Raw genomic sequence first — 15,212 nt, forward strand, 5'->3', positions numbered from 1 at the left:
AGAATTATACTCCAATTTTTGACACTTCTTAACAGATCGAGTTGTCTTAAACCTCCTTAAGAGTCATTAAAATGCAATGTAATTTTGCAGCAAGCTCCTTTAAATTCTTATATTAGTAGTACAGCACAGTGCAAAGTGGTGATGTTCCTATTTATTTTCATCTTTCTTAAAATTTTCTACTCATAGTCATCATCAGATTTCCAGATAACAACTATTTAAATACCTGCAAATTAAAAGTCTTAAGTCACACATAGGAATTATTTTTACAGAGTTATTAAAGTTCTTCCCTATTCCTGTAGATTAAAGCAGTGAATATTTTGCATAAAATGTTTTAAATTTAAGCACTAAATAAGATATATTCTCTGTGGCTCTCTTGCCAAATTCTAAACCATCATGACTTTTTTACCTTAGTGCTATAAACCTCTGAAAAAAGAAAAGACATTCTTCATGGAAATGCTTTCAGAAATTCAGCTACAGCAACTCGATGGTATTGTTATGTAAGAATTAAATAAATGTGTCAGCTCTCTTCAATGTAGATTGTGAAAATCAGAATTCCCAGAGGGGAGTTTCAACTAGATCACTATCAAGTGTTGGAGAATGTTCATTGATGATGTGATAATTGTTATTCACAGGCTTTTTCAGCAGATCTTCTCATCACTCCGGAACTGTAAAATCCTCATTTATGTCAGCAGGTCTTTTAAGTAGAACTACATTTCATAGGGAAGAGGTGATATATACAATAAAGCGGAGGAATACATTCCACTGAAGACTAATGCAATTTTTACAGTGCCGTCTTCTTTTCACATTAAGGCTTTTCCGTAGATTATGAAGGCTAAAGTCACTCCTCTAAAGTCATTATAAGTGGAGACATTTTACACTATCTGCGTCAGGGAACCGCGCAGACCAGAGGCTCCCTGTGTACCGGGCGCTGGTAGCAGCTGGTAGCCTGGCCACCAGGTCCCGCCCCACCGCCCCATGGGAGCCGGGGCAGCCCCAGCCCCGGGGGGCGTCGGGGCCGGGGGTGCCGTGCTCGGGCAGGGACCGGGGCAGGGCCGCGGCAGCGCTGGAGCCGGCACCGGCACCGACACCGGCAGCGCTGCGGGCGGCGTCGCGGGGCGGCGACTGCGGGCCCCGGGCTGGGCCGCGATGGGGCCGCGGCGAGGCGCGGAGGGGGAGCCCGGCGAGGCAGCGACCGCAGCGCTGGCGGCGCCCTCGGGGGGCTGGCAATCTGCAGGAAGATCTCATAGTAAAATTTTCAGGAAAACACATGAAGCAAACCGACAAAAGCAATTTTTACAGTGTTACTTTAAACATAATAATTTTTTTGTGTAATGCAATAGAACCTAATATTCATATCTGTGTAGTGGAATTTCTTCAGGTGGGCAATATATAAATAACATAAACAGTACAGAAACAAAAATGGTTTCCCTCACCGTCACTACCACATGTACATGCATAAGTAATGAATAGAGACCATTTATAATCCTGATAGAATTCTTTAAAAGATTAGTCTCCATCAACGAAGATGGAATAATTACTTTTATGGGGGCTTCCATGCTATCGCAATCCAAATCAGTAGATTTAATCATGGAGGGGGTACAAGTGAATCTATGTCATTTCAATTTAAAAAGAATAGCAGTATTCATACGGTCACTCACTGTGTTTCAGCTAAAGGAATAGTAATTTTTAAAGCTAACAGAATTCCAAGTGCACATCTGGTCATTCCTAGATACAGCAGCAAAACTAAAAGTGGGCACACATAGGGAAGTACAACCTTCTTGGCCTTTTAGCAGCTTATGTAAAATTGAATTATGCTTCCCCATGGACAAAGATACAAAGATTTACTTCATCTTCGTCCTGGAGGTGAAAAATTCAGTATTGTGGCATTGGCAGCATTGAATACAGAGAGAGGAGGGAGGTTTGGAAACCAAAGTGGAAGGTTTTGAAATTGTCAGTATGGAGTGAGGAGGTGAAAGGGGTCAGTGGAAGTTCTTGGGCTTGGAAAGAAGGAAAGCGAGTATGGTTTCGGTGGGGTGAAGGTAAGGGAATGGGAGAGGTCAGTATAAAATCTTGAAGAATGAGGGTAGCAAAAGGAGTGTCAGTGGATTTGATGACCTGTGGGTTATCACACAATGATGGTATGATTTATATCCTCATCTTCTTGATTGCTGAGGAACAAGCATCCTGCTATACTGAGTTTACCAGTCACTGCCTTCTCCAAAACGCATTCCCTTCAGCCCCTCCCCTCTCATACAACTGTGCCCACACTATCTAACTGCTGCAGCAGCTATTTCTCAAGCTACTACTATTTCAGCAGGGAGAAGCTCGCTTAAAGTCTGCTGCTTTTACAACAACAGAATGAACTGGGAGAAAAACAAGGCATGGTGTCAGGTCAGAGATCCCAGAAGAAAATGCCTGCTCCTCATACTGCTGTCAGAGCCTGAGGGAACTAAAGTGCCTGCAGAGCATATATTCCTCTTTCCCCACAAAAGAGTCCTTGCTCCCTATACCCTGTCTCTTGGTGACAGCAATAGCCGAGGATTTTGCAGATGCGATGGAGAGAATGGGCTTTTTATGAAGTGTGAGCTGCCCACATATATGATCCTTAACTTCTTCGAAATGGACAAAGCCACCAGTCTCCCTTGGTTAAGCCTATCCACGAAACCTATAAAGAAGTGCTTTTCATCAATGTTGAACAGGAAGGTAGGCAGCAATATGGGAACCACAGTCACATCAAAACTCACAAGATTTAAGTAGGTATTAAGAAAAAGGAAAATTATTGCTAAAAATGAAATATTCTTATAAAACATAAAATAGACTTAGCCAGATCAAAAATCCAAGTAAAATAGAAGTGTTGATTACAGAAAAATTTGAAGAACAGGCCAAGTAAAGAATAATGCTTTCATTTGTATAAACTCCCGACTTTCTGCAATTTGATTCTTAGAGATTTTTTTGAGGCTTAGTTATCATCCAAATCATCATGTTTAATAGCCTTTGATATGGCTTTGTCCAGTTGCATTCTGAATCCATTGTTGCTTTTGCATACCCAAATATATTGTAGCAATGAATTTCTCCTTTAAATATGCTTTGTGTGAAAGTCCTTCCTGTAATTTAATTAAAAATGTTGGCTGATTGTTCTCATTTGGTGTTGACAAAATCTCGTGTAGTAAATTTTCACTTCTTATCTATCTTCTGTATGTCACACATTTTATTATAGGTCCCTATTGTATTTTCCCCTTTCTCTTCCACCTTTTTCCCAGCAGTGTAATTTTCAACCTTAAAAGTCCTGTCTATATAATGAGTTCTTTGTACAGTACAGAAGCAGTTTCAGACCTTTCATAATTCTCTCTGCATTATCTAGTTCTACTGTATATTTCTATTATGTAATATTCTGTATATATCTTACATCTATATCTCCCTATAGTCATATATATGCAAAGAGGAAAAGACAGACTTGAGGTTATCAGAACTGTATACAATATTCAATAAGTAAGCATGTGATGGTTTTACATAATGGCATACTTACATTTTATGTTTTGTTCCCCATTTAAATATTTTTCATAATCTGTTTTACAGAGGAGGAAAGCAAAAGCAAGAGAAGAAAAAGAAAAGACCTCAGTGGGGCACAGACTAGGGAATATTCTTTAATACAGCTAACAGACTAAAAAAATTGGATCAACACAACATACAGCCTTCTATTATCATTTAAAGAAAGGGGGTACTGGAAAAAGGACAATATAATTAATAATTATCCTTGTTAAATATTGCATCATACTCATACTCACTCACAAACTGGGAGATCCAGTTTCAATGTCCTCCTTAACGTGAGGAAGTTCAAATCCAAATTTCCCATCTCCAGCTATTAGGCCAATGGCAAGGCTTGACTCATTAATTCATTTCATGTTTCTGAGGAACCTGTGCCAACAAAAAGTAAAGAAATGTAAGTTGTTCATTCAATTTATAAAGCTTTATAATTAGAATCAGTAATTTACTTTCTTTTCCAGCCATAGGCAGACTGGAACACCAAACAGAAATACCACAAAGGAGATTCCCACAGAAATAAAGACAATTGTCAGTATCTGTGATAAATTTGACATATAAGCATTTCCCTTTCTTTTTTCTCCTTAAACTTTTTATAGTTTTGCAGCCTTTTTCTAATTTTTTCAGCTAACAAAGAAACATTTGCTTTTCTGATTCTAGACAAGAATCTTGGATGACCTGTATCTAGACTGCTTGTGGCCCCACTGGTTTTGTGTGGAAAATGAGCTATTCCACAAACTTATAAGGATTTCTTATTCTTATCCTGTTGCCTAGGCATCCACTATTCAACATATTCATTACAATGATACTGAACTAGAAAGCTGATACTTCAGCATTCCTACAACCCTTCTTACAGTTTTCACAGGAAAAACTTTTTGCCTGTCTGAAAGTGTTTGGTAGTGCACTATTGCTGGTACTTGAAGGATATCATCCATAGAAGCAAAAAAAAATGTATTTCTAACTCATGACAGCTTTGCTAAGTGGTTTATTTGTCACTTATGTGGAAAATGCAAGTATATTCTATTCAGTGGGTATTAATGTATTTTATAGCTCCACATCTACTATAAATGTTCTATTTAATGCATCTTTCTCCATCAGAGAGAACTGGAACTGAAATTCTAGCTGCGTGGATTCTGTCAGGATTTGCTTCATCTTTTAGTTTAATCTTTACCTGGCTATATTACCGTAATCCCATTTCCCCAGAAACATCAATAAAGATTTCTGCCTGTCTGTATTAGTTGCTTTTTTGAGGTTACATCATCATTTAACAGATATTCTAATCTTTGAACCATTAATGTGATGCACTTTGAATTGGCAGTCAGTGTTTCTATATTTATAAAGTTGTGGTTAGAAACTAGTTGTTGGTTATGAGCAGCATCTGTTCTGCCTGTAATTGGGATAGTGTTTGCTAACTAAGAAAGAATGAATAGATTGCAGCAGAGCAACTTCTGTTAGGCTCAGTTATAAACCTGTTTTCAGTGTCATTGATCTTTACATGAAACTTCTGTCACTAAGTAGAGTTATTGGGGAGTGCGACTAACCTAAAAACATGATACTTTGTCATTCTTCTGTCCCCCTACCTCTTTGACTTGCTTCATCTGACACACAAAGTGACCACTCTATTTGTAGTAGCATGCATGAAAACAGGCAAGTGTGTCCAGGATTAAACCTCCAATCTTAGCATGTTGATCCATGGTAAGTTTGCGTTAGCTACAAGCAGCTGACAGTTTCATGCTGACTCTTCCAGTCCTCACATGCCTTGTTGAGCCTTCACTTGCATTTTTCTAGAAGAAAACTTCTTCACACGCAGTGCAGGTTCCTTTAAAGCAGAGTTAGAGTCTAAAAGCAATTTATGGGGAACATATTTAGTATATTTATCTAATGGTCCAGACATTATCATTCTGGTACATTTTCAAATTTTTACAAGTGTCTGCTTATTACACAGACTTATAAAATCCTCCTGCTGTTTATTTAGCTAGAGAAAATATGAAGACAGTATCAGTGACAGTATCCATAAACAAGCAGTAGTAATAAAGAAAGCAAAAAAGTTTTGGAGCAATCATTTATTTAAAAATAAAACAAAACAAGCTAAAACAGAGGACAGTTGGAAATCATCCTGACCAGTTTTCACTTTGACTAAATTTAGGAACTCTCATTTATTTTTCTACACCTTTAAGATACCTAAAGGTATTAAAGACATCTTCATGGAGCTGATAGACATGAAACATCACCAGCAGAAAACCTGCTTCTTATGTTAGAAGAATATAAGAGCTACATTAGTGGCATCTCAAATGGTAGTAATACCTAGCTTAATCAGGTGTTCAGCACTAGCTGTCTCAAATGTCTAAATATGATCAAGGTGTCTAATTTCTCCTCCACAACACATGCTACAATGACTTTTCAATTAAGTATTTTCAACCAAGTAATTTTGTCTGATTAGGTGATGGGTGCCACCAAGTACAAAGTAAAGGGTGGAAATTAACTGATGGGACCATATGTTTTGCATGTGGACTGGGAAGAAATGAAGCACTGGTTACATCAGCACAGGCAGAAGAAATAATGAGCGTAAGAAAAGGTCCAAGCCAAAAGTTCATATCCCTATTGCCTCTGTAGTATCTCTGTGGCTAAGCAGGAAGTATTCGTAATCTTCTAGTGGCAGTCCACACTAATACTGCCTAAAATGCTGTCTGTTATGTAGACACATAATATTAGGTCAAACAGGGAAGAATCCAGGGACAACTGGTCTACCTGAGATTGGACACGATCCTTAAAAATATGGATCCATCAAAATATGGTCATTGATTATTTAATCTTAGTGTTCACAGTGTAGACAGGACTGTAACAGGTGCTAAAGGAAAGGGGATCATTCACACAAATTCTTTGTGTTGATTTGTCCCACAGTCAAGAACTACAAAGACTAAATCTTAGTACTGCAATGAACAAAACTATGGCAAATAAGATGACAGGTTTGAGTTCTAAAGGCACTTAAAACATATCCACATGACTCTCTCAACTTAGCCAGCTTCCTATATCTTAGCATAAATCTAAGAACAGATACCATCTGGTTATTACTCACATTCATCAGTATGTGGGGAGGAAAAGAAAAAGTAAAGAGTGAAAAGGCAGAGGTGAGGCTTCACTTTCTTTAGCACATGAGTTTAGTACATTGGCTAAGTCAATGGAGACAAAAGATATGAACTGCCCCTGATAATGGTATAGTTTATTTCTTTTAAAGGTATAGTCTGCCATTTCTAGTCCTAAGTGAGTTATTTATACTAGCTATATATTCACACTTATGTGCCTAAATAAGACAGAGACAAATATCGTTTTTGGCCAAGTTCAGATCACATACTCAAATATTGCTCTCCTCCTACTTGCCCCTTATAGTGAGTAGCCATATCTACACATTCCTACTACAAACAGTATATGGAAAGTGCTGTCTGAGGAACTGCCAAGGCATCTTCTGGAAAAGTGCTAGTTGAAACAAGCCATAACTCTTCTCAGAAGTTTGATAATGATTAAGCTAATGCCCTAGGCCTGCTTTATGTAGCCCCCATGATTACTTGTCCCAGACACCTACTAATAAGCCCAGTTGCTAACACAGCTATAGAAATGTGAAAAAAAGCTTTTTCTGATGTAAAGAAAATACCATTGAGACTATTGGTCATAATCAGCGTCCTTCATTAGACACCGAATCAGTAGAAACAATAATGTTTTCTGAAACTCAGGTATCATCAGCAAGCAAATGTCTGTGATCAAGCAAAGACACATGAAACGCTGTCAAGAATATGACCTCTGTGTGATTGGAACATCACTGAGATTTTCTGAGTATATAGATATACTCAGTACATGAGTAGAAGTGCCAAAAGAGAAAGAAAACAGTGAAATAATGATGGATAAGGCTCAAAAAGCAGGTAATAGCAGCAGAATTCAGAGGAAAAACAGCTTTTTGGGGCACTACATGTTGACCAATAGAAATTACATATGAAATAAAAGTAAAGTCCCTTGTTGTTTGAGTCATCTTGTGTTCAGGGATAAAAGACTTCATGTATCTTTTATAAGCAAACAAGACTGCCGCAGAAACTCCTGATTCAATTTAATCAATTTCTTCTCCTAATGGAAACACTGCACAGTCCTGAACTTTGACTAACTGCTAAGGTCAAATAGGGTTAGATTAAAGCATTTCAGAAAAAGCTCCTATAATTAAAAATATGACAGCAGATGAATAGTAAAAGTTTAAAATGTACTGCTGTGGAAGCAGGCAGGCAGCATATTAATTTTAACTCTATTTAAGTGAAGTTATTATTGTACCATGTTTGCTGTATTTGGGTAATTTGGATCGAAAGAAAAACTGGTAACTGGAAGTCTCGTATTACAAGTAAAAAATCTCAAATAGATCTTATTGCCTCTTTCACTGAGCACATCAGCAGCAACATTATTCTGCCCAAGGCACAGGAAACAAATATTTTTAAGTACAACACTATTTCTGTTATGATCTCTCATCTGTCCTCAAGGACTGTCATGTTTCTGATACCAATTTCTTTATATGTCACTTTTTGTAACAAGTGTTTGTGCCCTTGTATACACTCAGTCTGTTCTTCTGTGTTCACAGCTATGGACTTTCAAGACTGGAGGGACAACCAAGGACAATAGTTCTTTCTGAGGCTCTAGTACTGTTCTAAAAATCAAGATAAACTACCCCATTTTCTAAGAACTCTAAGCTTACTAGCACACTAGGATTAGACAATGAAAATAGATGTATCGCTGTCTTTGACTTATTCTCAGTAAAATTCAAAATATCTGTAATAGCTGTTAATAAGCTCTCATATTTATGTATACTCTCATCTTGTTCTTGTTGTGCTTTATACAAAAGCCTATTACTCAAGCTTCTCTGAGGAACAAGGAATGAATTTCACCCTTGGTAGATATTAACACTAATAAAAAATACAACTATAGCATTATTACTAACAATCATTTATATGGAGCTGTAGTTATGTGCTATTCTTTACAAAGAAAGAAACCTTCTGACCTGCCAAAATTCCTTAAGCTAAACAAAAGATAAAGCCAGCTACTGCAAGCCAAGACAAAGGATAACTCTTGTGAAAGCTGAGCAGTATTAATTTTCACAAAATAAGAAAAAACAATTTAAAATATGGATTTTAAATAAAGTTTTAAAAGAAAGAGAGAATATAGATAAACACAAGGTTAATTCTAGTCTAATGGATGCAGTGTGGACAATTAATGATTCATATATCTGGTTTTACTTCTTGACTTGAATTCATTCCATCTAATTTTAAGTAACAAATGTGCATAAATGAAATCACCCTATGTAGTCTGTTAAAACAGAGACACTTCTCCAGAAGGTAAACCAGATCTCAAACGATACCAGAAACATGTGCTTTAATTTAGATTGGAAGGCCTGAGTAATCATAAAGATTTTTTAAAATATATTTCTTTCATTTTCTTATAATGTTCATATGTACACATGTATGCATAAGCACATAGTGTACTTTGATTATATTACTAAATAAACTGTTAACTTGGTATACACTGCTACCTAAAAGAGGGCTAGGGATCAATCTAGTTAACAATAGTTAAGCAATGTGGATGATCAAGGATCCAATACTTACGCTCATTTTTGATCTTTGGTTATTTATTCTTTCCAACATAAGTCTCCTATAGAACAGCCTATCTCTGAGCAACATGGATGCAAGTTAGTCCACACCTCTTGCCCTCAAGTGCATGGATTTATCCCTGGATTTCTTTTATGTAGCAATACAAACAAAGCCAAATGATGCGTTCAAGGTGCCTCTGAAAATCTGAAGCAAAGCAAAATACTGTGCTACCCATCTTTCTTCAGATCCATATTGATGACCCACTTCTATCATGATGCCTAGAGGAAAATTATTCACTGATAATGATGAAGTAAACAAAGATTACCAGCTATGTTAACATTTCTACTTAATATATATCTTCAAGAAGTAAACTCTCAAGCTTGCAGCTGTGTGTATAACTGAACTAGGCCATACTTTCCTGTTAACATTGCCTTAGTCCTCCCTCTCCTTCTCCTTCTAATTATTTGTTATCCTTTGCCTTAAGTTAGACTGCAAGCTCCTTCAGAAAATATCTGTCTATTACTGTTTTGTCAACAGCACTGAGTTTAACTATGACCTAATTTAGTCAGAGCCTTCTAGACATTGCACTTCTATTGCAGTACAATTACTAAATAACAAAAAAAAATTAATTTTTCCTGGATTTCTCCTCCAACCACTTTGTTTCTATTTGTAAATTAATTGATCCAATAAAATATAACTAAAGATTCAATAGTATACTTATTCTTGGTAGAGGAGTGGAAGTTTATCCTCACTGTTAAATTACTATCTTTGTGACCCATTTTCTCCCTGAGCTATGAGACTAATATTCTGTTACAGCCTATGTATACCAGGACAACATCTTGGCAACTGTGATAAAAGTAAGTTTACAGACTTTCTGGCTATCTTTGATGTTCACCATAAAGTGGTATGATGCTACTTTTACAAACCAATAAAAAATTATCAAATTTTTAATGGAGTTGGAAATTCTAAGCCCATAATTGTGTATGTATAACTAATACTTAAAGCCAACTGTATGATATTAGCTGTATTATAGCTAATAGTGCTGAAAGTACTTAATCAGGGGTGACTCTCCCATAGGGGTCTTTATGGGCATAATTAATATCATGTAAGTAGACTAGTTATGGACTTTATTATAAATGATTTTAATATACTAAAATGCTAGAACACAAGAAATGATTAGTGAGAGAATTTCAAAAGATGTATGCTTCTCTGGTGAGTACTGAAATGTTGTACCCAGCAGTCAGCTTGGTTGCCAAAAGATGTGTTATTTTGCAACTTTTCACATAAGTGAAGTGTTTAAATGTTGAATGTATCTTCTGTCTCTCCTACACACACACACACACACACACACACACACACACACACACACACACACACTTCTTTGCAAGGGTAGCAAATAATGAGCATATTAAGACTGTGGTGAGTGAACAAGTAAATTTAAAGAAAATGCAAAAAAAAAATGACGTGGGTGGTACATTTCTGAGCAATGCAACAGTCAGTGGGATACAATATCTGAATCTCTTCTACAAAATTTAGTGTCTTATTGAAAAATTTTTCTAGTATTTAATAATATCATGAACACTTCCTGAAACAGCAAAGAACAAAAAAAAATTTATGTGATGCAGCCATTAAAAAGATTAACTGAAGCTTGTAACTGTTAGTGTAGGAATCACATATTTTGGCCTAAAGGTTTCAAGGGAATATATGTCAATCAAAATTAAAGGGCTTTAGCATTTTCCCTTTTATGGACTCATTCTCCATTTAGGATAAAACTTTCATTTTCTTTCAGAAGGTCTTATATTAGTTCATACTTCATTTTCAAAAACTCCTTGATTTTCTTTTTCATATTTCCTGACATAATCAGAACTCTGTTCTGTATAAAAATGAAAGAGAATGTAGGTACACACGTGTATGTAGAAAGATGCAGACTTACTTTACATGCACTCCAAGTTGGTTGGATATGAAGCACTTTCACTGAGGAAAGCCACATCAGCATAGAGAAATTCACAACTGTCTGCACACATTTATAAAACACTACTTTCAGATATTCTCAGAATGTAATATATACAATAAAGAAGAGTGAGGACCATGGTGCTTCTGAAATTTTACACTTCTGTATTTTAGCACTGGTAGCTGAAGATAGCCAGATTTCACTATCCTGAATATTCTCCTAGAATTAGGCATCGAAGTCCACTCTTTCTGAACTGAAAGTTCAGTCCTTTTTCTGAAAGTCACATAAATCCAGTAAATTTCAGACTTCTTTTTCTAATAAGTCAGTGGGGATATTTCTCTGTCCTAGTTCAGCTGACCTTCTGGAATGCCCAGAGGTTATCCCTCTGGGTTCCAGTTGCTGCTCCGCAACAGAGGTCTCCCGTATGTCCCATGACATATTTTTCAACCCCACATGGAAGTCTTGTATATCCCAGAACATTTGAAGTGGTGCTAAAAGCTTTTGTGCATGTAACTGGTTCAAGATCAAGATATCTAAGTCTGAGAAAATTCCTTTAGACTCTCTTTGTCTTCAGTGTATAAAACAGCTACTTCCAGATTCATTTCATTTATCCCTAAGGTCTGTATATCAGACTGTTCAGATCAATGCCCCTGGAGAAGATTATTTCTCTCCACTGGTTGTTAAGTGGAGTCTAAAAGCCTACACATAAGTATCTAGTGAGATCTGAGATACCTTAGGATATCTGAAACAAAGTGGGCTGGCAGATATGGCAGAAGACATGTGGGAGACAGATATCCTGCTTGGGAGGTAGCTGGCAGCCAGGTAGCATCCCAAGGCATGCCCCCCAGGTAGCATCAAGGGCATCTCAGATGGCACTTGGTGCATATATATGAGCACTGAACTGATCTCCAGAAGAGCTATCTCAGACATAGGTGTCTAGCTTTTAGAAAGTAAGTTAGTAAGTTTAGACAACACACCTACATACACAAGGCACCTGGTGTCACACTGCAATGTCTAAGAGGCATCCAGAGGCTGTAGATATGATGCAGGATACGGCAGCTGGAGGCCAGGTGAGTTCCATAGGCATCTAAAATGCTGTGAGACTCCTATGCAGGAGTAAATGAAATTAACAGATCTCTAATGTGAAGTTCAGTATTTCCAAATTCCATTCATTATTTTGACTTTGGGCTCTATTCAGTTACTTAAGCTGCATTATCTGATGCTGTTTGAAATGCTCTAGGGTACTTGAGACATCCAAGCAGGCTGGCAAATAATACAGAGGACTTACAGAGGACACAGCCTCGAGCGTCTTTAATGACACTGGATGCTGACAGTTAGGCAATTAAACTGTGCCCTGACAGAAGCACCTGAGAGGGTAACCTGAAGAAATCCTAATGGCAACTGTCAGATTCACAATGCTCAGTCTGGAGCTGTGTTAATTGGCAAGTCTATGACTCATTTGATCCTGATGTATTTTTAAAAGCAGACACTTGAAACTTCTGGCCAGATTCTCCTGGGAGTAATAGTCCCTTTGAACTACTCAGTCTGTGGCCTCTGAAGGATCCATAATCAGTTCACAACTGCCTGGCAGAAAATTCCTTGGCAAATGTCCACTGAGTCCATAATGTTATTCAATACTCTTCTGGCAAAGGACCCAAGGACCCACCAAAAAGCTTCATATGAGCAGTATAATTTAGAGAGGCCCACTATCAACAGTAAGAACCTGTGTCTGCAGAAAGTTTTACCAGTTATATCAGCATAATATATGCCAGTACACTTCAATGTATGAATTTATAGCAGTATAACTCTCCATCTGGACATTTTTATGTCAAACTAAGTATGGCTTTTTGGTTTAGCTAAAACTGTTTCCCCGACAACATTGGAAATTCCTATTTTTGTGGCTTAGGAGAACCCCTTTCACTCCTGCTGTTTCAGAAAGAAATGTTGTGGACTCCTCTTTGTATAGCAAAGGAAGTCAAAACTAAGTGAAACATAACTATAGTTTTCTGAATTGGGACATTTTACAACAAAGTTTGGTGAGAACTATGTTTAAAAAAAGTTGTTCTGTATCTGATAGAAAGAAAGCCCTAATAGGGAACAAGAACCAGGCAGATGTTTAGAGATCCAGCAGCTATAAGCTGCACTTTTTTTTTGGCACATTCTTTTAAAAAGCATATATATCTATAAAAGAATTAGTCCAAAATATATTGCTTCACAGCTGTGTCAAACTTTTTCTCTCTGTTGTGACTAATTTTAAGAATTCAAGTCTTCCTAACTGCTCAGAAGCCATGTAAATTGCTACTGTTACCTGAATATGAAATCATGACTGTTTACATTGCTTTCAAATATTAACTAATAATTTCAGTTTAAGTTACTGACTTTCTAAATTTACATGTATATATCAAAAAAAGATAGTTTTGAAGTGTATGTTTCTATGACTAAAAGATTAAATAATTATCATTAGAATTATTGTAATTCAAATTGTTAATTAATAGCACTTCGTTTTCTTCATAAAATAATCAAAATATATAATAGTCCTCCTCTACTTGCTGTGAGTTCACATCATAGTTACATTTTCAGAATGAAATTGCACTGATGAGGGGTACATGAACAATTTACATAATCTAGCTGCCTGTGGTAACAGAGAAGTCTCTTACAGGCCTAAATTGTTACGTTAACCTTGCTAGGTTAACATAAAAGAGGAATAAATATACAGAACTCAAGCCAGTAGCCTAAATAGAAGCTTGAACTGTCGTCTGATATCCCCTGAGATATCCAAGGTACAGGGAACATGTACGTGGAACATGGTATATGACACAGAAGGGAGAGGCAGCTAGCAACCAATGGAGATACTATAGTCATCCCAAATGGTAATATGTCTGGACAAAGCAAAAGAACCCCCTTTGTCTCCTACTTTTCTAGTTTGTATAAACTGTGATTCTTCAGGACAAGCCATTGTCTTTATACCTGTCTGTAAAGTCCATAGCATGATGTTGATATTAATATTTAATCATATTAATGATTTAGCATGGATTTTTGATTCTGGCCAGAAAAAAGAAGGGGAAAAAGAAGAAGAAGGCTCATATGGAGTGCTTACTTGGAATGTAGAAATCCATGGTCTATTTCTGTCCCTACAACAGATTTTCCATGTGACCTGAAATAAGTTGATATGTCTTTGCATCTTATATGCTAACCTGTAAAATGGGGAAAAATTGGTCAACCTATTTAAGTTCGGTAGTATTTTAGAGTGCACAATTCTATAATAACTAAGTTCAATAGAAAAATCTGGGAATGTCCATATTAATCAGTTAGTTAAACCATCATTGAATTTTATATCTAAATAACTTACTATTTTATGAAATCTATTTTAGGGTAATGTTTGTCTGAAAACAGCGAGTAAAAACTTCTCCCAGAATGTATGAATTTCATGAAAATACTCTCATGACATCACTATGGAACCAGTTTAGACCAAAAAGGATTGTGTGGTATTATAAAGGCTTCACATGAAATGTGGATGTGGAAGAAAATTGAAGAGAAAACCAGAATTACTTTCAGAAGAGTTCTCTATTTTTTTCTTTATTTGGGGAATTGGAGGAAGAAATATAACTGTTAACTGAACCATAGGATTTATGCCTTAGATATGTTTAGACAGAATATGATATTTTATGTGTTGATGTCAAGTTTTCTTTAATTTCAATATTTCTATTGTGCTGTGAGGATGCTGTGAATATCAATATATTGCTTTTTATCTGTGTTCAAAGAAAGGGAGTCTTCATGAATATATGCATCAGAAAAGAACTATGTATTGCACTGAGTTTCAAACCCAGAACAACACTATTTGAATGGTTGGAGGGTAAGGATGAACAAGTAAGCTTTTGAGCTTTCAGAATACAGAATAGTACCATAGGTTGGGGCTGCAGAAAGTAAATAATGAAATTTTATCATAAATAATAAAACTGTCTGGAAATATTAAAACTGGCAGGAAGTCGAGAATTTTGTTTTGTATATAATTTCAAGGGTTCAAAATTTATTTTCACTTCCCACCATCAAAAAAATGAGATCATGAAAAATAACACAAACCACCCCTCCAAGGACACTGAGGTATG

At 36.6% G+C, this 15,212-nt stretch overlaps 1 long non-coding RNA gene across 1 annotated transcript; it reads right to left on the reverse strand.

The window, feature by feature from the left end:
• Positions 1-1,550: 1,550 nt before the first annotated feature.
• Positions 1,551-5,364, reverse strand: LOC136991116 (uncharacterized). Its single transcript, XR_010883147.1, has 3 exons — positions 5,121-5,364; positions 3,786-3,915; positions 1,551-3,565 (listed from the first exon to the last, which is right to left on the reverse strand). It is a non-coding gene; the product is annotated as an uncharacterized lncRNA (long non-coding RNA).
• Positions 5,365-15,212: the final 9,848 nt, after the last annotated feature.

The sequence above is a fragment of the Apteryx mantelli genome, chromosome 1 (assembly GCF_036417845.1).
Source record: "Apteryx mantelli isolate bAptMan1 chromosome 1, bAptMan1.hap1, whole genome shotgun sequence".
NCBI lineage: Eukaryota > Metazoa > Chordata > Aves > Apterygiformes > Apterygidae > Apteryx > Apteryx mantelli.